The following is a 25,371-nucleotide window of genomic DNA, read 5'->3' as shown; positions in this document are numbered from 1 at the left end:
TCCTGTTTTTGTTTATTGTTGTGCTTCTAGCAGCTAAAAGAGTGCTTAGCACAGAACTAAAGCACTCAATAAACATTTGTTGGGGAAAAAAGATTTCATAGAAAGTGCTCAGTAAATATGTTCTGAATATTAAATGAACAAAAAGGAAGCCAAGATGCCTGTTTCTGTGTGCACGGATGAATACAGAAGCCAAGTGTAGAGTGAGGTGACCTTGGGATTCGAGTGCCAGTTCTCTCTCTTTACCTTTCTGAACCTCAGTTTACTCATCTATAAAATGAGGATAACTACCACCCATCTCTGAGATAACAATACTTACTTAACCCAATAGTGAGAGCTTATTATATGACAATAAATGGCAATGACAATAATGACTATTGAATGGCAATGAACAGTGTTGTGTTGTAATACAGCAATGCCTGTGAGGCGTCAAGCCTGCAAGACAGCCAGCCCTCACCCTCAGACTGCAATGCCTTGAGTCATCTGCTGGAATGGATTCACTCTCATTTTCCTTCCCAGGCAGCAACAAAGGGAGAATGCACGTTTCTCTTCTAAGCAGCTTTAAAGCGGCTCTACGCCCTTTACTCACTTTTATAACCTGCTGCTCCTCATCAGTCACAGATGCAGAAGCATCCTAGCTAGTGCAAATACATGTATACACTCAAGTGTGTCTGGCAAGCATGAACACGAGCTGCGTGACATACTTAGGACTTCCACAAACTCAGGTCAGAGACCCCCGAACTATCAGGCTCACGTGGAAGAGGGGATTTATGTGGTTGATAACACCACCCACCCATTTCTTATGCCAAAGTAGGAAGTACTCCATGACCTCAGCAAATAAAAACACTTAGATCAACAGGAGGACTTTATTTTAAAAGTCAGGATTTCAAAAGTAATATATAGTCATCGCGGGGAAAAAGAATTTGAGGAAAAAGAAAAGTTTCTGTAATCCAACTATTTTGTGACCTTTAACACTTGAGAACATTTCCCGAATCTTTGGGTAGCTGTGTGCACATGAATACCTGTAAAGCAGTATATTTGTTGAATAAATGAACAAAACTCAAGCCCAGATGACCTTTCTTCAGTCCGCTGACCCTTTGGCTAAGTCTCAGGGTTCCAGGCTGCCTGAATGCTGCTAAGGTAACTTTCACGATACCTTCAGTGCTAGGCCAGGCCTCAGACTCCCAGTGCTCAAGAAAAGGAGTACAGTGAAAGGAGCACTGGGCCACACAAATAACCTCACGTGTGATTTCCAGCTTAACTCTTAACTTGCTGCATGATCTTAGGTCAAACCCAATCTTGCTGGCTTTCAATGTACTAATCTATCAAGTGGAAAAACAACTCCAGATCATCCTTACCAGCGCTTTCACCTTTAAACCCTGGAAATACAGAAGATTCAGTTATGTGTTCTAAGCAGACTTTTAAATGTCATTACTGCAGGGGAGGGCCATCATTTCAAATCCTGGTCTTTGTTCCCAACTCTCCGGCAGGCCTGCAGCAGAGAAGGCAGCTCCCAGAAGCCAGAATTAGAACCTGAGCTAGGGAAAAGCAAAAACATAGGGTCCGCAGACTATCAGGAGGGAAGGGAGGAAGGGAGACAGGATGCTGTAAGGTTTCCGCTGACTTCCAGCAACTAGTCTCTGGGTGCTTGGGCCTTGGCTCAGCTGCCCTCTACTTATCAGTACTCTTCCTGGGGAGACAGAGCGAGGGCTCATCTGCTCTTCATGGCCCTTGAAAAACTTACTGTCTATTCTAGAGACTTAAAGTCTGAATTTATAATAAACATTTAAAGGTTGCATGAGAGGGTATAAATTCGTGGCAGGGCATGGTAGCTCATGCCTGTGATCCCAGCACTTTGGAAAGCCAAGGTGGGCAGATCACTTGGGCCTAGGAATTTGAGACCAGCCTGGGCAACATGGCGAAACCCTGTCTCTACAGAAAAAAATTAGCTGGGCATGGTGACGTGTGCCTGTGGTCCCAGATACTCAGGAGGTTGAGGTGGGAGAATCACTTGAGCAGGGAGGCGGAGGCTGGAGTGAGCTGAGATCAGGACACTGCACTCCAGCCTGGGTGACAGAGTGAGACCTTGTCTAAAAAAAAATTTTAAAAAGAGAGATTATAAATTTGTAAAACTGAAGGAAAAGGCTTAGATAACATTAAGTGGACAAAAAGCAGGATACAATGCTAAATATAAAAAGTGAACTAGCTGTGGATATATTTTATAGTTATTACATATATATATTATATGTATATAATGTACATACAGAAAAAAGAATGGAGGCTGGGTGCCGTGGCTCACGCCTGTAATCCCAGCACTTTGGGAGGCTGAGGCAGGCAGATCACTTGAGGCCAGGAGTTTGAGATCAGCCTGGCCAATGCGGTGAAACCCTGTCTCTACTAAAAATACAAAATTAGCCAGGTATAGTGGTACATGCCTGTAATCCCAACTGCTTGAGAGGCTGAGACATGAGAATCACTTGAACCCAGGAGGCAGAGGTTGCAGTGAGCCGAGATTGTGTCACTGCACTCCAGCCTGGGCGGTAGAGTGAGAAAGAGTTGAATAAAGTCAAGGTCTCTAGGATTATAGGGGGATAGATTTTCCTTATTTTTCCCAATATCTTCCAAATTATCGGTTACAAGTATGTATTACTTTAAAAAGTATGTCATACATAAATACATGCTCCTGAAATTTCATAAAATACTTTAGAAGATTATAGGGTAAAAAGTTCATCTCTCCCCAACTTATTCCCAGTTACTTGCCCATACCCAAATTAATTCTACTCTGCTACCTAGAAGTAACCACAGTGATTCAGTGTATATCTTGGATCATTTTCAATGCATCCACTCACATAGACACACAGTTTGTTCTTGCACAATGATGTTTATACTATGTCGTTGAATGGTTCTGTACGGATTTTTTCCCATTTAACAAATGGGAGATCTTCCTATGTTTGGATCTTCTATTTTGCTGTTTGTTTCAGATGGCTGAATACCACACCACTGTACCACTGTAAAACTATATCACAACCATTCCCCTATTGGAAACAATGTCACTGTCCATCTTCTTGTTCGCTATTACAAAAATTATCACTTGAAATCCTGCGACAGATGGAGACCTTCTTTAGGGTACAGTACAAGAAGTGGTATTGATGAGTCAAAAGACACACAAATTTTCAGTTTTTATAGATTTTGCCAAATGGCCCTCAAGAAAGAGAATCAACATTCACACCAGTGGATGAATATCTATTTGGCCTTACCTATAATTTTGCCAGTCTGAAGGGTGAAACATAATCTTGTTTTTATTTGTATTTTTGATTACTAGATGTTATCTTTTCAAAAGTTTATTGCCTTTTGAAAAGTCTTACATCTTCATCGCTTTTGCCATTTTAAAAAATATTGGGTTAATTAGCTTTTTTCTTAATTTATAAGAACTCTTTATACATTCTGGGTCTTAATCTTTTATCTGTTATGCAGGTTACAAGCGTTTTCTCCTTGTCTGTCATTTGTTTTCACTTCCTTTATAGTGTCTTTACATTTGCCTGAAATCCTTCTGAAATTTATTTTTATGTATAATGAGATCTGTGGATATAATTTACCTGACTTTAATGTTAAGAAAAAACATTTTAAAGTGGAAACTTCAAAGAACCTCTGCTTTACATTTGTCTTTTATGGTTCTCATATTTTATAAATCAAATTTATGGTATTTTTAAGGACACAGGACTATAAGAAAGGATTAAGAAGAACCCTTGCCACACATCACACAGCCTGGGCATTTTCATAGCTAAGTGAATGCTTCAAGCTATGCCAGCACTGAGCTTATCAGACATGTGAGATTTTGGGTTCTAGCTCTTAGGCAGTTTCCATGCTCCTCTGGGTCACCAACGAGGACTCCCATCTAAGAGAGGAGACACTCTAGTCTAAGTATCATGTAAGGCCAAAAGAATACCGCAAATGAGAACGATATAATTGCCCCAAACTATAATTCCCCTTGTACACAAACTCCAATCAATGTGATTTTATTTCTCTCTGTGTTTTCTGCAACTGTGAACTTGAGTTTCAGTATGTTTAGGTACAATAAAATTTGCTGAACAGATGCATGACTATGTTAAGTCAAGTCTTTAAGCTATTCATGATGGGGATAATCAGAGAAAGTCAGCAGTGGACTGAAACGATAAAGGAGAGTAAAGTTGATGGTTAATCAGAAGTAGGTTTTCCAATAAAGCCTCCCTCTTGGAAGAGATGCAAAAAGCTGTGGCAAGAATTACATTTTGATGTGTGTGTTGGGGTAGAGGGGATTTCACTCATGTGTAATGGAAGGGGTGGTGATGGAGGCAGATCCAAGTGCTACTCTGCTCTTGTGTATTTTGACAAATCACACTGCCATGGGTGAAGCACAGCAGCTTAAAAACCTGGGTGCATATGCATTTTTATTAGATACATGACACCAAACCCCTAAGGTACTAAAGCTCTATAATCAGGAGACAGAACCAATATCCAAGGCAGGTCTATGGAGCTTCAAAGTCTGTATTCTTACACAGTTTTGGGCCCCATTTGGATACAGGACTACAGTGGGATGAAACTATCTTAATGCACCTATTCTCTCTCTCTCTTTTTTTTTTTTTTTTTTGAGACCGAGTCCCATTTCTTTGCCCAGTTTGGAGTGCAATAGCACTATCTCAGCTCACTGCAACCTCCGCCTCCTGGGTTCAAGCGATTCTCCTGCCTCAGCCTCCTGAGTACCTGGGATTACAGGTATGTGCCACCAAGCCCGGCCATTTTTTTGTATTTTTAATAGACATGGGGTTTCACCATGTTGGCCAGGCTGGTCTCAAACTCCTGACCTCAAGTGATCCAGCTGCCTCAGCCTCCCAAAGTGCTGGGATTACAGGCATGAGACACTGCGCCCAGTCAATGCACCTATTATCTCTATACCCACACACAGAAAGGAATTTAGGCCAGGCGTGCTGGTTCATGCCTGTAATCTCAGAACTTTGAGAGGCCGAGGCAGCAGAATCCCTTGAGGCCAGGAGTTCAAGACCGGCCTGGGCAACAGAGTGAGACCCTGTGTAGTGCAATAGCGTGATCTCAGCTCACTTCAACCTTCGCCTCCTGGGCTCAAGTGATCTTCCCACCTCAGCCTCCTGAGTAGCTGGGACTACAGGTGCACACCAGCATGCCTGGCTAATTTGTGTGTGTGTGTGTGTGTGTGTGTGTGTGTGTGTATATATATATATATATATATTTTTTTTTTTTTGTAGAGATGAGATTTTGCCATGTTGCTCAGGCTGGTTTGGAACTCCTGGGCTTAGGTGATCTGCACACCTTGGCCTCCCAAAGTGCTGGAATTACAGGCATGAGCTACTGCACTCATCTAAAATTTTTTTTTTAATTAGTCAGGCATGATGGCACATCCTTGTGGTCCCACCTACTCAGGAGGCTGAGACAAGAGGATCGCTTGAGTGCAGTAGTTTGAGGCTGCAGTGACCTATGATCGCACCACTATATTCCAGCCTGGGTGACAGAGTGAGACCCTGTCTCTAAAATAATTAATTAATTAAAAATTTTAAAAGGAATTACACATCTAGTTCAAATTTTGAATCAGGAAAAAGTCTGAAAATTTCTAACCCCATAGAATGGAAATTACACAGTAATCACTATTATTCTCTTTAGTGGAATAATTTATTTTAAGGATCATAAAAATATTTATAGGGCTTTCATGAGCTCATCTCCAACCTTCATCTCCCAAACCTATTTTCCACCATTAAGCACCTTAACTTTCAATTCTATGATCACAAGGTTATACAGAGACAACCTTTGTGGTTCGGGAAGAGCAATACAGACCAACAGCAGCACCAAGAGTGGCTCTTGTCAGGCTCGATGCGTAACCTCCACACCCTCACTCTGGAGAATACACTATCCAAGGCATAGAGAAAGCTTAAAAAACACGAAAGCAGTCCTGACCATCTATTTGTTCAGAGTTCTTACTTTGCGGGGGTTTTGGATCTACCACCCGTGTTTCACCCCAACTGTTTCAGAGAAGGGATCTCTTAGTGATCGAATCCAAGTCCAAAGCATGCAACACAGAATCACATGTGTGAGCTGATGTTGTTCACTCTCTTTATCCTAGTGATGGCTCTGAGAATGACCTTCTCAAATAAGATCACCAGGCTCCACCTGGAGCACTTTTTCCTAGCCTGGTATAATGTATTATTCTAGAGAGGTGGGAGGGCATAGTTAGATACTATAAGGTAAAAACACCTTCATTCTCCCTCTTTTGCTCCCAACAAGTTCAAAGTCAAAATGAGGCAACCTTTACTTTAAGGCAAAGGAACCCAATAGACTAGCATATGGGAATACTGACTTTCTCTGAGACAGAACCCCAAAGCAAGGACACACATTTTTAATATCCATGCTGGTGGGAGGGTTGTGGGGAGAGATGCTCCATTTCAAAAATTGACTGGGTCTCTCCCTATAGGTCAGACACAGCTTAGCCTTTAGGCTACTCTCCTCTGGGGAAGTTGACACCTGCATACTGGCAAGGCCTGTGGGGAGAGCCAGGGACAGAAAGGAAGAATAGCTGATGAACATTTCAAGGAGAGAAACACTTCAGTTGCCTGCATTAACAGGTGGGCTCTGGGAGGTAAAACCCACAAGGAGAGGTCTGCGAATTTTAAGGAAGGATTAAGGAGTGTTGCCATAGGGAGTAAGAAAATTAAGTGAGTCAATTAGAGGCTGCCAAGGCTACCAGGAGGAGGCAGGTAGAAGGAGACAGATTTCTGAGAGGGCTTTGATGACTAGAAACAGCCTTCTCTGGAGAGTCAATACTATTTTAGGAGACAAACAAGTGTGACGGTGGTTAAAGATAATCACAGTCAGATGTTGGCAAAAGTAGACAAACATTTCCAGGCCTCTGCTATTTAGGGTATAAAAGTGTGTGTGTATGCCAGGCAATGCTTGTGTTAAGAGCTTTGGCGGCACAGGGTTTACATATGCAAATAAAAATAACACCCCACAAGAAAAGGCTGCTTCTGGAAGTGCTAACCCATCCCATGGTTTCAGGCACATGATGTGGTATTGCACTAGATTCCACTGTAGTATTAAAAAAACAAAAAACAAACAAACAAAAAACTGGAATTAACTGGGGCCAGCAGGGTAAGTGTGAAGAAACCAGGACTCAACACACAGACTAAGTACTCTTGGGAAAATCATTTAATCTCTCTAAGCCTCAGCTTTGTCATTTGCGAAACATATAGGCTGACTCCCAAAAGCTGAAGACTTAAGGAGATGCTACAGTCACATACCTGTTCATCATTACCATGGATATTCCATTCCTATCCAGGTCTCTATGTCCTTCCTGGTGCCATTTTCTTTGCCTAACATAGATGGAGTATATCCCTTCTGACCCTTTAAGACCCAGCCCTGTGTCACTTTTCCACAAGGCTTCCTCTGAACACATTCTCTCACTCCTTTAGAAAAACTGGTAGTTCTGTCCTCTGGGCACATACAACAGGGAAGGCAGAGGGATTTCAGTTCTTAAACTCATCATAGTTTCTCATTAGACTACAGGTCCTAGGTTGACACATGACATAGAGGACATCTGCTGGCATCCATCCATCTCCCCAGCATCCATTTCTCTTCATGGGAGCACCCCAGATTTCACAGCTTTGTGAGTTGAAACCCTGTTCTTGCTGAGTCTCCACCCCCAGGGTGGGTCCCACAATAAGAGAAATATTTCACTCAGCGGATCGTTAATTCAAGGATGGGCATTTCACCTAATTCAGGGTAGACAGCACCAAGGAAAGTCAATTTGGGGGACTTCTGACTTCTTCTTTCCTTCTGAACATGAAGGTACATATGTGATTTTCACTATTGGAAAAAGTCTACTGTAAACTATAAATCTAACCAATAGTATATTTAGCCAAAATGTCATTTCTTTTTGCCTAAAACTGGTATGTATGGTTATTGAATACAAGAAGCTCTGATGGGTTGCTGACAACAGAATAGAAATTTTTCTTTTTTTTTGAGACAGAATCTTGCTATGTTGTCCAGGCTGGAGTGCAGTGGTGTGACCTTGGCTCACTACAATCTCTGCCTCCCACACTCAAGCCATACTCCCCACCAGCCTCCTGAGTAGCTGGGACTACAGGTGCATGCCACCAAACCCAGCTATTTTTTTTTTCCTAGAAATGGGGTTTCGCCATGTCGCCTAGGCTGGTCTCAAACACCTGGGCTCAAGCAATCCAGCTGCCTTGGCCTCCCAAACTGCTGGGATTATAGGCATGAGCCACTACACTGGTCAGAATAGAAATTTCCGAGCCATAAAAGGCAGATATTTACCAGAGCATAGCAGATAATTGTAGTAACTAAAGGAATACATCCAAGATCATCAACTTTGAACATGAATATAGGATAATAGTACAAACTAATGCATACATATAAAGATCCTTAATAGTGACCTGGTTGAAGAATTACTTAAGAATCCAACACACTGGGAGGAGACCATCTCTTTTTAATAACAACTGTCATCGTGAATCAGCCATAGGATCTACCAGATCAGCAACTTGCTTTAACAGGGACACTCCCAGGGCTGAAAACCTGGGCAAAAGGCCAGTAGTTTGAGACCTAGGTTACAAGTCTGTTTTCCTTAAAAGCTTTGAGAAATAGTCACTAATCTACTTCCATCCTACATAATGGCTCATTTAAAGCTATTACCCTATAAGTTAGAGAAATGTTTGATAATGGGAAGAATGTTGCTGTTCTCAAGCTAACACTTATTGAGTGCACTCCATATGCCAGGGAGCCAGGAACTACCCTAAGTGATACACACACACTTTTTCACTTGAATCTTCACAGCCACCCTCAGGGATAGATGCCTGTATTTCCCCAAGTGTACAGATGAAGAGATTGCCATAAAGTTAGGTCACCAGACTAATGCCACACATGCAGCAAGCTCCAATGTCAGGAGGGGGACTCAGTCTGACCCTCCCAACCCATGCTTGGCTCTTAGAGGTCTGAACTAAAGACAGAGAATTGCCCACAAAAAGCTCTAGATTACTTACAGAAAATGACGTGTGCGCACAAGAGGGCCAACTGGCCTATGTTCCTTCTTAGTCAAAGCCCTGTTTTTGATTCTAACCTGGGCACTTTCAGAGAGTGCTAGAACCCCAGCTTCAGAAGCTCTGTGATCTAATTTTCCTCTCCATTTCAAGCTGGGGCATTTTGGAAAAACACATGCACTTAAGGTAGCCTCTCCAAACCTGCCGCTAGGCTACTTCCAAAATATATGTTAGCAATCACAATCCGAAGAATAAAGATTGCTCTATTTGAATCAAATCTGATGCCACTCTAAAAATGTCATACATATATAGTCACATATATGATATCATATATATATAAATTTCATGGTATAGGGTGCTAATCACAAATATAAATACAAATTGGAGGTGTAACTAAATTATAATGAGCTAAATGTTACAAACTAAATCAGTTTCTATGCTTTCCAGTTTCACTTTTTAGTACCTGACTTGGCAAAGCCATTCCACAACCAGAATTATAGACATTCCCCTGTCCTGTCTTTGAAATACGTACCCACTGATACAGAAAAACCCACATAAAGATGTGAGCCAGGCAACCAAACAAGAGCTGAAATCAATATAACATAATGTGCAGATTGTATCTCATAAACCAAGAATCTGTGACTTTGGAACAAGAGACAAAGTTGAGCACATAATTGTGCCATAAGGCTTGGCAAGAAGCCATGGTAATGACAAACTCAGGTGAGTTATGCCATTGGTATGTTACAATGAGAGGAAACTGAGAGGATGGAGAGTTTGGCTGACTTTCTCCAAGGGACCCAGCCATGCTACAGTAAACTCCAAGTCCCTTGGGATAACTATACTTATCCTCACCCTGAACTCCTGCTCTTCTTCCCCCAGGGCTGGTCTACCTTTTGGGAAGCCTTGCCCACTTTCTCTTCTAACTCTTACACACACATCTCCCAGAGAACAATCCAGTTCTGATTTTGCTCTTGCAGCCCCGGCTTGCATATGCTGGCAGAAGGGTCATAGTTTAAATTTAGACTTGACCACCTCGCTGGGAATTCACTGGGAAACAAGCTGTGTGTGGAATCCATAGACACTCTGGTAGAGTTGGCTGCTAACGCTCTAAAATGGAAGCACTAGTTGGTGGTGAAGCTGTAAGTTAAATTGGGAAAAGGGGAAGAATTTCTAAACCAAAGCCCAAAGAAATGGGAACTTCAAAATTAGAAAGGCTGTAAAAACCTTAAAAGGTTATTGAGGTCTTCTGCTTTGAAGCAGAACCCAAGTAAACAAACAGGATTATCTCTGGTTTTTAAATCCCTTTGTGGAATGGGAATTGGAAAAGATCGTAAAGGCCACTGAGTATGATGTCCCAAATGTTACAGAAACAGGTCTACAGCATTGCCCAAAGAGGGTCATGCAGACTCAGCTGAACCCTGCCAGCACACTCTGAATAACAGTTTATCGCTGCAGGAGGCAGCAGCTGTGGATGGCAATGCCTCAGAACAGAGAGACAGACAGATGGGAAAGGCCAAGGTGGGTTGCAGGGAATGGGACTCTGGCTCTCTTAATCTGGATCCCAGTGCCAACATAATTATGATGAGACTCAGGTTGTAAATCAGGAAGTAAGGGCCCTGGCAGTGATCCTTTGTGACTTGGGTACAGGTTCCTCAGAGGTTCTTATAGACCAAAGAATGGCAGGAGAGCTCTTGAAGCAAGTCAGCTTCAAGCAAGGTACTAAAATTGTGAGCGCGATAAGGCTATCCAGCTTCATGCTGCTTTTACTCTACTTCCCTACCTTATGTTCTCCCATAGTAGTTAGCCAGCAAAACCTTTTGGAAATACTTTTTAAACTTGGTAGAGAACGCTAATAATACCCATTTGGGGGCCAGAAGAGGGGTAGTAACAAGACTCTTGGTAGCTATGTCAGTTTCTCAGGCAGGGTTCCAACTGCCCAATCTAACCCCCACCCCACCCCACCCCACCCCACCCCTGTCCCCAGATAGTCTCAGAGCATCCTGTTCTTTTCCTTAAGAGTACTTAGAAATGTGTGTGAGTGAGGCCAGGTGCGGTGGCTACACCTGTAATCCCAGCACTGTGGGAGGCCGAGGTGGACAGATCGCTTGAGCCCAGCTGTTCCAGACCAGCCTGGCCAACATAGCAAGACCCTGTCTCTATTAAATACAAGAAATTAGCTGGGCGTGGTGGCATGCTCCTGTGGTCCCAGCTACTCTTGAGGTTTAGGTAGGAGGATGGCTTGAGCCCAGGATGCAGAGGTTGCAGTGAGCCGAGATTGAGCCACTGCACTCCAGCTTGGGTGATAGAGCAAGTCTCAAAAACAAACGACGACAACAACAACAAACAAAAAACAAACAACAACCAAAAAAAAAACACCAAAAAACAAAACACGTGTGTGAGTGAGACAGAGCGGGTAATGAGGGAAAGAGAAAGAGAGAAAGAGAAGGACCTATCTATGACGCCCCTCTACACCATAAAATTATGACAGCAGTTCCTTGTCCCCTTTAGATTTCTGATTATTGAGGGGACCAGGAGTTAGGAGGCCTCCAGCAAGGCCCCAGAATACTCTGGCAGCCACTGACCTCACTGGATCTCTGGGAGGACTTCACAGGACTGGATTAAATTAGAGCACACTGGCAAACCAGGTCTGGCTTCAGGTCAACCTTGACCTTCCACTTGGCTACGGGAAGCCCCTTGGGATGTCTCAAGAAAGTCTTCCGGCCTTGCTTGGAGATTCCAGGCCATTGGAGTAGCCCTTGATTTCATCAAGACCAGCTGGACCTCTCTCTTCTAGTTCTGGAAATCAAGCTGTGATTTCAGATGGACTTGGGTCTCCAGAGGAGCAGCTGTTCTCCCCCAGAATCCCTCTGGACATTTGTAAATACCAGAAGCAAGTGGCCACTGTGGGACAGATTTCTGTGGACTCAAACTGGAGCAGGTGGCAAAATACAGTTCCAGGAACCTGAGAGTTAGTTCCAATTCACTGGGGTCCTTGGCCCTCCAGATTCCTTCCAAAGAGCTGGGTCTTCCCTCATACTAGATCCAGTACTCCACCCTCCCTGTTCCCCCAAACATAAGGGCAGGACCGTCCTACATTTCACTATCTTCTCTACAGAGATAGATAAAATTTACTACAGATAGAATGGAATTATTTCACTAATTATTAAAAAGAAACAAACAGGTGAAATTAGTTTTATTGCATTACATTTAACCCAGTAGCTCCAAAAGTTTTTTCATCTCATAGTTCATTTCAAAACAATAGCTCCAAATATCATTTCGATATATAATGAATATAAAAATTGAGATGCTTTAAATATTTACATATACGGCATATCTCAATTTGGACTGGCCTCATTTCAGGTCCTCAATAGCCACAAATGGCCAGTGGCTACTGGATTGGACAGTGCAGCTTTGGAAAGTAGCTCTAACCAAGTTTTCCTCTGTGGTTCCCTGAATATCCCTGCTGCTTTGCTCCCACCATGTCCTTGGCCCTTTAAAAACCCCTTCCTGCTCTTTAGCGCTTAGTGAGAACCCTGCATTCCCTGGGGAGTCCTCCCAGATCACCCCAGGCCACTATGCTCCCGTCAGCTTCTGCGTAATTATTTTAGCCAGCAATCTGGCAGGACCTCGCAGCACTGTTTCCCTTATTGTCTTTACCAACTGGTTTTTCTTTTATTTTTTCCCCCTTTTTGCTATTACTGTTTCATGCTTATGGAGTAGCTCCCACATTGGTCTACTTGGGACCAACTCGGGGCAGAGAAATGTGTTTCCTATGTCACTAGCCTAATATCTGCCACATAGTACTCAAATATTTGGGAATCAACACAAAAAGTGCTCAGCCTAATTTCCTGTTTAAGGAATTAATGAAACCATCTGAATGTGACGGTTGGCACAGGTCCACAGAGACACTATGTACTTATTTTTGTTGTTGGTTTTTGTTCGTTTTTTGAGACAGAGTCTTACTCTGTCACCTAGATTGGAGTGCCATGGCACAAACTTGGCTCACTGCAACCTCCGCCTCCTGGGTTCAAGGATTCTCATGCCTCAGTCTCCTGAGTAGCTGGGACTACAGGCATGCACCACCAATGCCTGGCTAATTTTTGTATTTTTAGCAGAGATGGGGTTTCACCATGTTGGCCAGGCTGGTCTCGAACTCCTGGTCTCAAGTGATCTGCCCACCTTGGCCTCCCAAAGTGTTGGGATTACAGGTGTGAGCCACTGCGCCCGACCCTATGTACTTATTAATGATAGTAATAATCCAACACCTACCTAGATTTACTACAGGCCAGGTGTAAGTGATTTACATACATCAACTCACCTAAGCCTTGCAAAAACCCTGTGAAGAGATTCCATGGTCATCTCTACCTTCCAGATGAAGAAATTGAAGAAACTGTACTGTGTATTTAAATTACACACCAGATTTCAAAGGCTTGGTACAAAAAAATAATGTAAAGCATCTCAATTTTTATATTGATTGTATGTTGAAATGATATTTGGAGCTATTGTGTGTTTGGTTATTTTTTGTTTGTTTGTTTTTTTGTTTTTTTAAGATGGAGTTTTACTCTTGCCCCCCAGGATGGAGTGCAATGGCACGATTTTGGCTCACTGCAACCTCCACCTCTTGGGTTCAAGCGATTCTCCTGCCTCAGCCTCCCAAGTAGCTGTGATTACAGGTGCCTGCCACCATGCCCAGCTAATTTTTCTGTTTTTAGTAGAGACGGGGTTTCACCATGTTGGCCAGGCTGGTCTCAAACTCCTGACCTCAGGTGATCCACCTGCCTTGGCTCCCCGAAGTGCGGGGATTACAGACATGAGCTACCGCGCCTGTTTTTTTTGTTGTTGTTGTTGCTGTTGTTTGTTTTAAGATGGAGCTATTGTTTTGAAGTGAAATATGAGGTAAAACTTTGGGAGCTATTGGGTTAAATGCAATACAGTAAAACTAATTTCACCTCTTTCTACTTTTTAATAATTAGTGAAATGATATCCTATTTGTAGTATCGTTCTATCTGAGCTTATGTATCTTGCATAGAGTTACAGCAGAGCTGGGATTCAAATTCATTCTGGCACCTGATTCCAAGTTCTTAATCATCACGATATATTGCCTTTCATTCCAGAATGCCACAAAAGGTACTTTTTACATCCTACATATCAGTCTATATGCTATGAATTAAAGGCATTCGCTTATTATACTCTCAGCCAGGGTATTTCCTTATATAAAAAGAATTCATTCAGAATATGTAAACAGAAGTAAACAGTAGGAGAGACATGAAATTCTTGGTACCAGAGGATGTTTCTCATAAATCCTCTTAAAACAAAAATAGTACACTCTTCCTTTCAAAGGGTGTGAAACTGAGGGTGCTTGGTAACAAGTTCTTGTAATTTCAGACACCCTTTGATTCTGAAACTATTTCAAGCAATGTATCCTAAGGAAGTAATTATGGATGTGTACTAGGACATCCATAATTGCCATTAGTGTTTATAACAACAAAAATCAGAAATAACCTAAAATAGGGAGATTATTTCAATCAGAAGAAATCACATTTACATGATAAAACGTGTATCTAGTGGTACGGTAATAACCCAGCTCTCTAAATAAAACAAAAAGCCCCAATTCATGGTGTCTGGTAACTTCTATGGTATAAATACTCCCACCACGGATGATCTCAAGCTACTAATAGTTTAATCTGCTCTGGAAATCCTATTTAACAATCCCTATCCGAGCTGAGCTGGCTCCAGTATACCACGGAATACATTCATTAAAATGTAGTAGAAGTTGTCCAATATGCTATGTGAAAAAAGTTTGTAACACTTCTGTATCATATTTCTTTTTTTTTTTTTTTTTTTTTTTTTTTGAGACGGAGTCTCGCTCTGTCGCCCAGGCTGGAGTGCAGTGGCCGGATCTCAGCTCACTGCAAGCTCCGCCTCCCGGGTTTACGCCATTCTCCTGCCTCAGCCTCCCGTGTAGCTGGGACTACAGGCGCCGGCCACCGCGCCCGGCTAGTTTTTTTTGTATTTTTAAGTAGAGACGGGGTTTCACCGCGTTAGCCAGGATGGTCTCGATCTCCTGACCTCGTGATCCGCCCGTCTCGGCCTCCCAAAGTGCTGGGATTACAGGCTTGAGCCACCGCGCCCGGCCTCTGTATCATATTTCTGAGAAAAAAATACACACGTGGAAAAAAAAGATCAAAATAATGTATTTTGTGTTAATACTGGCTATCTCTAAGTGATATAATTTTATCTTCATTATCTGTATTTTCAAAATTTTCCCCTTTATGTATGATTTTTTCTCAGAAAAAAAAATCAAGGTTCTCTTTCCTAGTTGCAATAATTTAAAAATGAACTACTTCCCATGATATGTCAAAAAAAAAAGGAAGAAAGAACGAACGAACGAACGAACGAATGAACGAAAGAAAGAAAAGAAGAAAAGAAAAGAAAAAGAAAAAAGGAAAGAAAAATCCCTGGACCTGCTCAATGAAATCAGCTGCGCAATAAGAAGGCCCCAGGGGGTGAGAAGATTCCCAATACCTCATAACTAAGAAAAAGAGGGGAGGGGTAAATCCTGAGGCTCCAGCCACAGTGCTTGCTGATCTCCTGGGGAGGAGAGATAAAGGCTGATTATTCATAGGTTCTGCAGAAAGGCAAGGTGGGAAGTGGGACTGGAGATATGTCAGTCCCAGGACAAGAATTAGTCTGTTTATATAGTCTGATCCTGGAAAGATCTATTTCTTAACCCAGGACTCGTCCCAGGATCTGCCCACCGAACTCTTAACCATTATATTAAACTAATACTAATAGTTGTCAGGTTTAAGTCTTGTCTGCAATGAAACATGTTTACAGTCATCAAAAATATCCTGGAAGGCTGGGCACAGTGGCTCACGCTGGTAATCCCAGCACTTTGGGAGGCTGAGGCAGGCGAATCACAAGGTCAAGAGATCGAGACCATCCTGGCCAACATGGTGAAATCCCGTCTCTACTAAAAATTCAAAAATCAGCTGGGCGTGGTGGCACATGCCTGTAGTCCCAGTTACTTGGGAGGCTGAGGCAGAAGAATAGCTTGAACCCAGGAGATAGAGGTTGCAGTGAGCCGAGATCTCGCCACCGCACTCCAGCCTGGCGACAGAGTGAGACTCTGTCTCCAAAAAAAAAAAAAAAAAAAAAAATCCTGGAAATGCATCCATAGGGAAAGATGTTCAGAAGATTAAATGCAAGCAAGTTATAAAAGCAGCATGTAAAAATGAACCCATTTAAGTAAAAAGGGGTAAACATACGGAAAAGAATATAGTAAGTGATTAGGTAGTGGTTGTCTCCAGATGGCTAGGATTATGCTATGTTGGTCTTTTTGTTTGCCTATTTTGATTTTTTTCTGTAGTGAGCATAGTTATTTTTAAGAGTAATGAGAAGGCCGGGTGTGGTGGCTCACCTGTAATGCCAACATTTTGGAGGGCTGAGGCAGGAGGATTATTTGAACCCAGGAGTCAGAGACCAGCCTGGGCAACGTGGCAAGACCTCGTCTGGCAGGGAAATGTGGCAGGAGAAGGTAATGAGGAAAATAAAATAAAAGCAAAGTAATCTTAAGTGAGAAGAAAGATGCAACAACCTCCCTTACTGGATCTTTGGGCTGTTAAGCTCGTGGAAGACATAGACAATTCCTGATTCCTAATTCCTACTCCCCGCCACCCCTGTGAAAGCAAATAGCAAACAGTCCTCTACAACGTCTCAAACGGAAGAATTCCCCAGGGACTCAGGGAGCCTTCTGTCATGGAATGCTTTTGCTGGAGCTGGGGAGAGGAGGCAGAAGGTTAGGGGAGGGTGGAGGGAGGACAGAGAAAAGAACAAATCAAAAAGAAAAATACAAGACAGAGGAAATCTACCTTTTCCCTCCGAGTCAGCAGCACTAAGTCAGTAGTCCTGAAATTTGAGCGTGCAGCACAACCACCTGGAGTGCTTATTAAAACACAGACTGCTACAGCCCACCCCTGAGTTGTGGGGTGGGGTGGGGCGGGGCGGGGCAGGGGTGTTGGTTGATGGTGCCTGGGAATCTGCATTTGTAACATGTTTCCAGGTGACCACACTTTGAGAACTTCTGCTCTAAGCCATTCTGTGAGTAGGCAGACAAAGAAGAGAAGGAGTGCTGCACAGATACGAAACTGAGATACAAAATCTGTGGCAAAGAGTTTGCAATTCTTTTAAACAAGGCTTGGTTTCCCCTTTGAATGGGAGAAGATACCATCCCTTTCCCCCCAGGAGCAGTATGAAGATTCTCATGGAGAGAGAGCAGAAACTGAGAATATCCTGACAGCTGATGACACACCAGATGCTGTAAAAGAAGAGATACAAGCCCACAACTAATCCTGCGCCGGTAAGAGCAGATACCTGGAAACAGAAACATTTTAGGAGGTACTGCTTTGACCTAGCAGCAGAAGGGGTTTCCCTTCCCTTCAATTTGACAGTTTCCTCACTGTGGTCACCAGAAAGGCAAGAATGTGGAACAACCTGTTTTCCTAACTCTGATCTTTGCTCTTTCACTTGGCAAAAGCCGCCTGGCAGCCTCCTGGCTGCCTCACAGGTGTAACCAGGGTTCCCCTCCTTCCAGGAACTGTAACAACATAGTTCTGCCAAGAGCAAAAGATATGCTCTATTAGTCACTGATTACAGCAGGCAGGGAGGCAAACCACCCGTGGGCCTCACCGACAAGGGAGGGGGAAGGTACTGGCCGAGCCTCAGCGAAACATCCAGCACCACGGGGGCTGGAATAATGGCCTGAGGGCAGCCGGTTATGACTTTTTTCTGGGCAAAAACAGTCTGAAGAAGAACCAACAAAGCCTCAAACATAAAAGATGTGCAATAAATACTGGCGAAAAGAAGAGAAAAATGTTTCCAATGATACTGCTAGCCAAAGCCAAGGCACAGGCAAGAAAAAGCAATTAGCTTTTTTTTTTTTTTTTTTTTTTTTGGGTATAATGTAGGTTCTCTGGATCCAAACTTCAAAAATTAGGTTGCTCTTCTCCAGTTCTTGTACCTTGTGTTGTCCCTAAGAGAAGGATAACTTAGGGATATGTAGGCTTCTTGCCAGTATTTTTTCTTTTTTTTCCTTTGAGACAGAGTCTTGCTCTGTCACCCAGGCTGGAGTGCAGTGGCGCTATCTCGGCTCACTGCAACCTCTGCATCCCGGGTTCAAGCAACTCTCCTGCCTCAGCCTCCCGATTAGCTGGGATTATAGATGTGCACCACCACACCCAGGTAATTTTTGTATTTTTAGTAGAGATGGGGTTTCACTATGTTGGCCAGGCTGGTCTTGAACTCCCAACCTCAGGTGATCTGCCTGCCTCGGCATCCCAAAGTGCTGCGATTACAGGCGTGAGCCACTGTGCCCAGCCTCTTGCCAGTATCTTCTGTTGAATCTTCTTTTATGTAACACAAAGAAATTACAACAGTAGAAGTGTTATGTGGTTTTTTATTGGTTTAAGTTTTTTAAAAAGGAAATTCCCACCACACATCTAGATCACAAGTTTTCTTCCCCACAGTGACAGCTCCACAGCACTGAGGCACTGTTGACAGTGGTTTGAGTCAGGGCCATTAAATTGCTTTGGAACTTACATTTACAGTGTTAGCACCTAGTGGACCCACAGATATTTAGCTGGGAGTCCCCTGAGGATGGGGTCTATGTCTAGTATTACAATTACTGCTATGGTTAATAGTTAATCTTTTTTAGAGCACTTTATATGCCTGGCATTATGCTAGGCCCTTTACTTACATTGTTTTAACCAATCTTCACAGCTCAATGGAGGAAACGTCATTATGATTCCTTCTTATCCACTCTCCCAAGCACCTAGCTCAGGGCTGGCATGCAGTCAGCATAAACATTTGTCAAATAAATTAAAACACTGTGTCACATAAAGAGTGATGTTCAAAGATGCAATGACTGTGAAAGGGTAAGCTTCAAGAACAGGGACAACGGCTGAGCATGGTGGCTCACACCTGTAATCCCAGCACTTTTGGAGGCAGAGGCGAGAGGATTGCTTGTGTCCAGGAGATCGAGACAAGCTTGGGCAACACAGTGAGGCCTTGTCTCAAAAAAAGAAAAGGAAAGAAAAAGGACAAAAAACATTGGGGAAAAGGGACCTGAATTAAATTGAACCAGAGAGAAAAACATAAACAGATATTAACTAAGAAAACGTGTATAAGCTGCTCCGGGAGAGAGAGATGTGATGGTGGTCTCTGCCGTCTTCAGTTTTGGGACAGAAGAGTCCCTTGAAAGCAGACCACATCTGAAAGCAGCTACATTTAATTCCAAATGGCTCCAGGCAGTGCAGTCACCCCCAAGAACAACAGATCATTCCACAGTCAACACCCCAATTACAGTTTAGGTACTATCTCTACCCTTCTCAGTTGGGTCAGTCCTGACTCTGTTCATAGGAAGACAAGCCACATGCCCAGGAATGAAAGAGTTGAGGAAAAAGTATCAGAAAAGGATGCTAGTTCTGATCCTGCTACTAAAAGTCTGGATCCCCATTTTCTCCTGTATAAAAGGAGTAGGTGAAATTAAATGATTCCTGGTGTTCCTTCTGGCTCTAGCTTTCCATGATTTAGTCCCTTCTGCTTGAGAAGACACCCTCAGGTTTCAGACCTCAACCTTTTCCAGAGTCCTCCTTCAGGAAAAGCCTGGGGTTAGGTCTGAAGGGGCAGGATGTGCTACTCACTGAAAGACGAATAGCACTTCAAAAATATGGGCAAAAGCTTCTTGGCCTTTTGGCTAAGATCAAGTGCAAAAAGATGGGCAATGTTTTTAGGGTGGAAGAGAACAGTGTGAAGATTCTCAAAAGGAATACCACAAAAGAGAATGTCTACAACACCACTCCAGAAGGTATGCCCAGTGCTGTACAGGCTCAAGAGTCAAGACCCCAACATTCAACTTGCTTTTTAATTTTTATTTTTAAAGTTATTTTGCATTAAAAAAACAGATACAGAGTCATAATTTGTATCTTTTTATCCCAAGGTAGGACTTATGAACCTATACCCTATGGAACCACTGCCTACAGGATTATCAGTGATTGGTGGGCATGCAGCTGTACCACAGGAGGGATATTCAACTTCAGTTTCCAATCTCCACCTCACCACCTTCATACACCCCCATTTCTACCAGGCTGTGGTTTGACTGGCAGTCAGTACTGTTATCCAGATACTAAGAGAAGCATAGGATTCGGGTTGAAGACAGTAAATATGTGTGCTACTTCTTCCCAAGTTGAATATATCCCTGGTTGATTCTGCTGATATATTTAATTTAAAAAGAAAGAAAGAAAGAAGGAAAAATAGAAATAGAGTACATTCCTGGGAGGCAAAGAAAACCAAGAGACATATCGCAAAAGCATACAGTAGGCCCTCTGTATCCACAGGTTCTACATCCTCAGATTCACCAAACTGATAAAAAAAAATACTGTATTTGTGGGGTGCAAAACCCACGGGCACAGGGATCTTTGACTTTTTGTATCTGAAGGTTCAAAAAGGCCAACTATGGGACTTGAGCATCCTCAGAGTTTGGTACCCGCAGGGGTTCCTGGAACCAATCCCCTGTGGCTACTGAGGGACAACTGTACATGCTAAATAATCAATTCAGTTTTCATCATGGTAAAGGCACTTCCTAGAAGATGAAATAAAAGGATACACATCAAGGCCCCAAGGATTTTATCCCCTGGATGATGAATTTTTATTTTTGTTTCTTTTTTGGAGATAGGGTCTCACTCTGTCACCCAGGCTGAGTGCAGTGGTGCTATCATAGTTCACTGCAAACTTGAATTCCTGGGCTCAACCGATCCTCCCACCTCAACCTCCCGAGTCGCTGGGACTACAGGTACATGTCACTACACCCAGCTAATATTTTAATTTTTTGTAGAGATGGGGTCTCCCTATGTTGCTCAGGCTGGTGTTGATCTCCTGGGCCCACTTAATCCTCCTGCCTTGGCCTCCCAAAGTGCTGGGATTACAGTGGATGGTGAATTAAAGTCAACAACAGTGAATGTCATAATGGTTCCTTTTTGCGGTTACCAACACCTTTCTAAAGGAACTTGGTGTCATGGTTTCACATATTAAACTCCATTTATAAAATGGGCTATATTAATTTAAGGGCCAAGGAAGAGACATTTACATCAAGTCATAAGGTTTCTGGTTGAGACTTCTGGAACAAAGTAGGATAAGAGAAAGTTATAGATAAAAATGCCTTTGGATGACCTATGAATCCCCATAACACTTACCCATAGCCCATGACATCAGAGTCAAGGAGGAAGGACTACCCACGTAAAGAAAGAATCATAGAAACCGATCCCTGCACCTCCCCAGTGAAGTGATTCAGCTTGGGTAAGTCCCACCTCCTTCCTCTCTTTACCTCTGAGATGTTCAGACGGCTGGACTATCTCAGTCTAAATGTGAAGACACAATGGCAAGTGGACTTGGGACGCAAGGACACTGATACAGCAATAAACAAGTATAAATAAATCCCATGCACACTGTGGAGCAGCAAAGGAGGATGGCAATCAGGAAAAGCTTTCAAAACGGGACTTGTGTCCACATATCTAAAGTTAACGAAAGTTGACTAGAAACTTAAGTGTCTTGGTTGGGCATGGTGGCTCACACCTGTAATCCCAGCACTTTGGGAGGCCAAGGGGAGTGGATCACTTGAGCTCAGGAGTTCAAGACCAGCCTAGACAACATGGTGAAACCCCGTCTCTACTGAAAATACAAAAAATTAGCTGGGTGTGGTGGTGCACACTTGTAGTCCCAGCTATTCAGGAGGCTGACACATGAGAATTGCTTAAACCTGGGAGGTGGAGGTTGTAGTGAGCCAAGATTGCCCCACGGCACTCCAGCCTGGGCGACAGAGCGAGACTCCATCTCAAAAACAAAATTAAGTCTCTAAAACTGGCTTCTACCTAGAAAGGTCAGAAAAATCTCTGGGCTCCTTGATCACAAATTCCAGTGCAATACATAGCTTAGCAATTTCCAGGTGATTTGAAATCTCTTCTGAACTGACCCACTTTTTCGGGCTTGAAGGACAGTCTAACTAGTCAAAGCTATCCCAAAACTAACTCCCCACAGAGTGTGACATCAATGATTTATCACCCCTTAGACACATGCATGCAATTATATCACTTTTGGTTGTTTTTCACCTTCAAAAAGGCAGTTATAAATGCATTTGCCTTCTTTCTTCCTTCTCACCTGATATCTATTTTCTTTCTATCCTTGGTTTTCAGTTTTCCTGCCTCTCAACACCAGTTTCAAGGTAGGGAAGAAAAATCATCTTTCATCAAACCTGCTTTCTATACTCATACTCAATAGAACCAAAAAGGCTAAGTGCAGTGGTTCACCCTGTAATCCCAGCATTTTGGGAGGCTGAGGCAGTAGGATCACTTGAGCCCAGAAGTTTGAGACCAGCCTGGGCAACAATAGTGAGACCTTGTCTCTAAAAAATAAAAATATTAGCCTGGGGTAGTGGCATGCACCTATGGTCCTAGCCACTTAGGAGGCTGAGGTGGGAGCCCAGGAGATCCAGGTTGCAGTGAACCATGATCAAACCACTGCACTCCAGCCTGGGCAACAGAGTGAGACCCTGTTTAAAAAAAAAAAAGTGGAGTGTGGAGGTGGAGGGAAAAACACAAGACAGTAGCTTTCCATACTCTTCCAAATCAAAAGTTCAGTGAAATTCATCCATATTTTCCTCAAATGTGATATTTAAAGACCACATAGGTACTTTATCTAAATCCTTGACTCTGACCCTAGTGATGACAATTACAACCACTCAGGATTCACCAGAGAAATTCCAGTGTAGCTCACTTAGCTTCAAGTCAAAAATAGCCAAAACATTCCACTTCCTCTTGGTTCTTTTACTTTTGTCCTTCTCCTCAGACTTTAGAAGGAGGTATCCTTTAAATCCTGCATGACTAGAAGCCAGATGGACAAGGCCCCTTGCCTTGGGAACCACAGCAGTGGGCTCTGAGTCATTGCTTCAGAGTAAAGCTACTCAAGCCGCAGGAGACAGCCAAGTTCTCCCTGAGAGAGAAGGCATGGAGACCAAACAACCCGCGGCCTTTATCTAAAAGGTGGAGTGGGGAGGCTGCCTTTCCATTGTATTTTCCCTAAGACCAGAGGAACTGGTTCAACTGAAAGGCGAGGCAGTCAGTCCCTTGCAGTGCACACCCTCCACTTGAGGGACAGCCTCAAGACTCTCCCCTCAGCTCTTCTGGGTGTTGCAATTGGGCAAGCCTCTTCCCAAAGAGTCTACGGGCTCTGGGCCATGCACTCAGGCTCAGCACAGACCTTATCTTTTCAGTCTGCTTTCAAATTGATGCCTACAGGCTGAGTGGAGACTGTTCTTGGTTAGAGTGAGCCTGAGGAGCCCCAGGCATGCCCAACACCTCAGACATGACCCCCAGCCCAGCCACAGGCTGGAGTTTTCTTTGGAGAGTGGCTAACTCACCTCTCCCACCATCGTCCTCTGATGAGCCCATTTTTCATCTTCACAATCTAGGGGATTGAGGAGTAAAGCAGGAGAAGGCCCCGGGCCCCCACCTTGCCACCCTTCTTTTTCCTTTCAAACTGGTCTCATTGCTTGGACCTCTGACTCCCTCAGTCTTCATCTGAGGGTCGCTGGCCTTTTCAGCTCCGGCTCCTACTATAGCCACTCGCACGCCTCCTCTCCTAGCCACAGAGCCAGCAGCCACTGCCTTCACAGGCCCCAGGCAGGAGGCATCCAGCAGGCCCCAGAGCCAGCTCCCCAGCCCCTCCCCCTGCATCGCAGCAAGAGGGAAAGTCAGGCAATTTCTCAACAAAGCAAAGGCCAGCAAGACCCCCAGAGAGTTACCCTGCAGGGCAGCCAGGACTGTCACATATCTGGACTCAAGGAGGCAGCTGTGGGGGCTTCAGATAAGCACCACCCCAGCCCCCACATTCTGTCTGACAGGAAACGGACTCCCAAGAAATCCTGCAGAGAAGCCCTTCTCGGGGAAAGCAGGGCAGCCTTGGAGCCAACCCACCCACTCAGATTCCCCTTGGCCATTTCCTGCTTCCTCTGTGCTTTATTCCCCCTTTCCCTCAATTCCCAGCCTTGGTTTTGAATGTTTCTGAATCAGACTTAGAGGGTCCCTGGCCCCTCACATTCCTTCTTCATCTGAATTCTGGTTTTTAGAGCTCAAAACCACACAGTTCCAGGCTATTCTAATTAAATGCAGAGATTGAGACCATCTAACGCTAAGATTATGACCTTAATGACTTGCAGGAAAAGTCGTTCGGATTTAATTAATTTTGGTAACCTTAAATCTGCTCAGGATAGAAAATTTCTCAGGGCTATGTTGCGTGTTTGTGGCATAGAGGATGGTGAAAGGTGGCTTGGATGAAGTTTATTCACCAGTAACTCAGCCAGAAAGTTCCATCAGGATTTTGCATAGCGGATGGGATGAGAGACTGGGTGGGGTATTGTAAATGGGGGTGGAGGCCAGAGGCCCAAAAGGTGAAACTTTTTAAAAGGGCAAATGTCAAGTAGGGGCTACATTCTCATTTCTACCCACACAAAAAGTCTTCCCCCACTCTCCTAGCGTGTGTTAAAGTGACATGAACAGCCTTAGGAGCATCTGCTTATTCTATTTGGGAAGGTTCTGATTTCTTTTTCAGGAGAAGCCACACCATTGAGAACCCTCCCTCTGTGATCCTTCTCGCCCTCCTGCTCGCCAGCTGCTCTGGGGGAAATTGGGTGCTTCCTCCAAGTCTCTTCCACAACATTAAGATTAGCAGAATAATTAAATACAGTCCTAATTGGGCACAGAGAGAGTTGTTAATTAATGAGCCAAGCTCTGGCCCAGAGCTGCAAATCCACGCTGGCCTGTGAAAACCCAGGCAGAAAAAAAATGTGCTCCAGTCCTATGAGAAAATTGTCACTTGGCAAAAATAGTTCCTGGTGTAGACACAGGTGTCAAACACATTCCTGTAGCCAGGAGTCACGCGTTAATCCCTCAGCTGAGATCCATGTGTCAATAAGTGAGGTACTTCTCCGCCACTATAGGGACACACGCGGCTCTGCGTCCCCTTCCTACCCCCGCGTCCGCATCCCACTCCCCAGCAGGCTGGCGCCCTGACATCCAAAGTCGCTGCTAAGTGACTGAGTTCCCAAACAACAGCTCCGCATCCAAGTCAGAACCACACCGCCGGCCAGCGAGCGCGCGCGTTCTGTCTGGGGAACTGTGAAACGGATCGCAGCAAACTCTCCCTTCGCCGCCCTCCTGATCGCCACCCCCATCCCTCTACCCCAGAGGCCTCCCCAACCCTTCCCTCCCTA

The 25,371-nt window shown here is 43.8% G+C and overlaps 1 protein-coding gene across 21 annotated transcripts in view; it reads right to left on the bottom strand.

The window, feature by feature from the left end:
• The window catches only part of KALRN (kalirin RhoGEF kinase), a 690,448-nt gene that overhangs the window by 111,552 nt on the left and 553,525 nt on the right, over positions 1-25,371 (bottom strand). The window lies entirely within an intron of this gene.

This window comes from Papio anubis, chromosome 2 (assembly GCF_008728515.1).
Source record: "Papio anubis isolate 15944 chromosome 2, Panubis1.0, whole genome shotgun sequence".
Taxonomy (NCBI): domain Eukaryota; kingdom Metazoa; phylum Chordata; class Mammalia; order Primates; family Cercopithecidae; genus Papio; species Papio anubis.
This window is presented reverse-complemented; position numbering and strand designations above follow the sequence as displayed.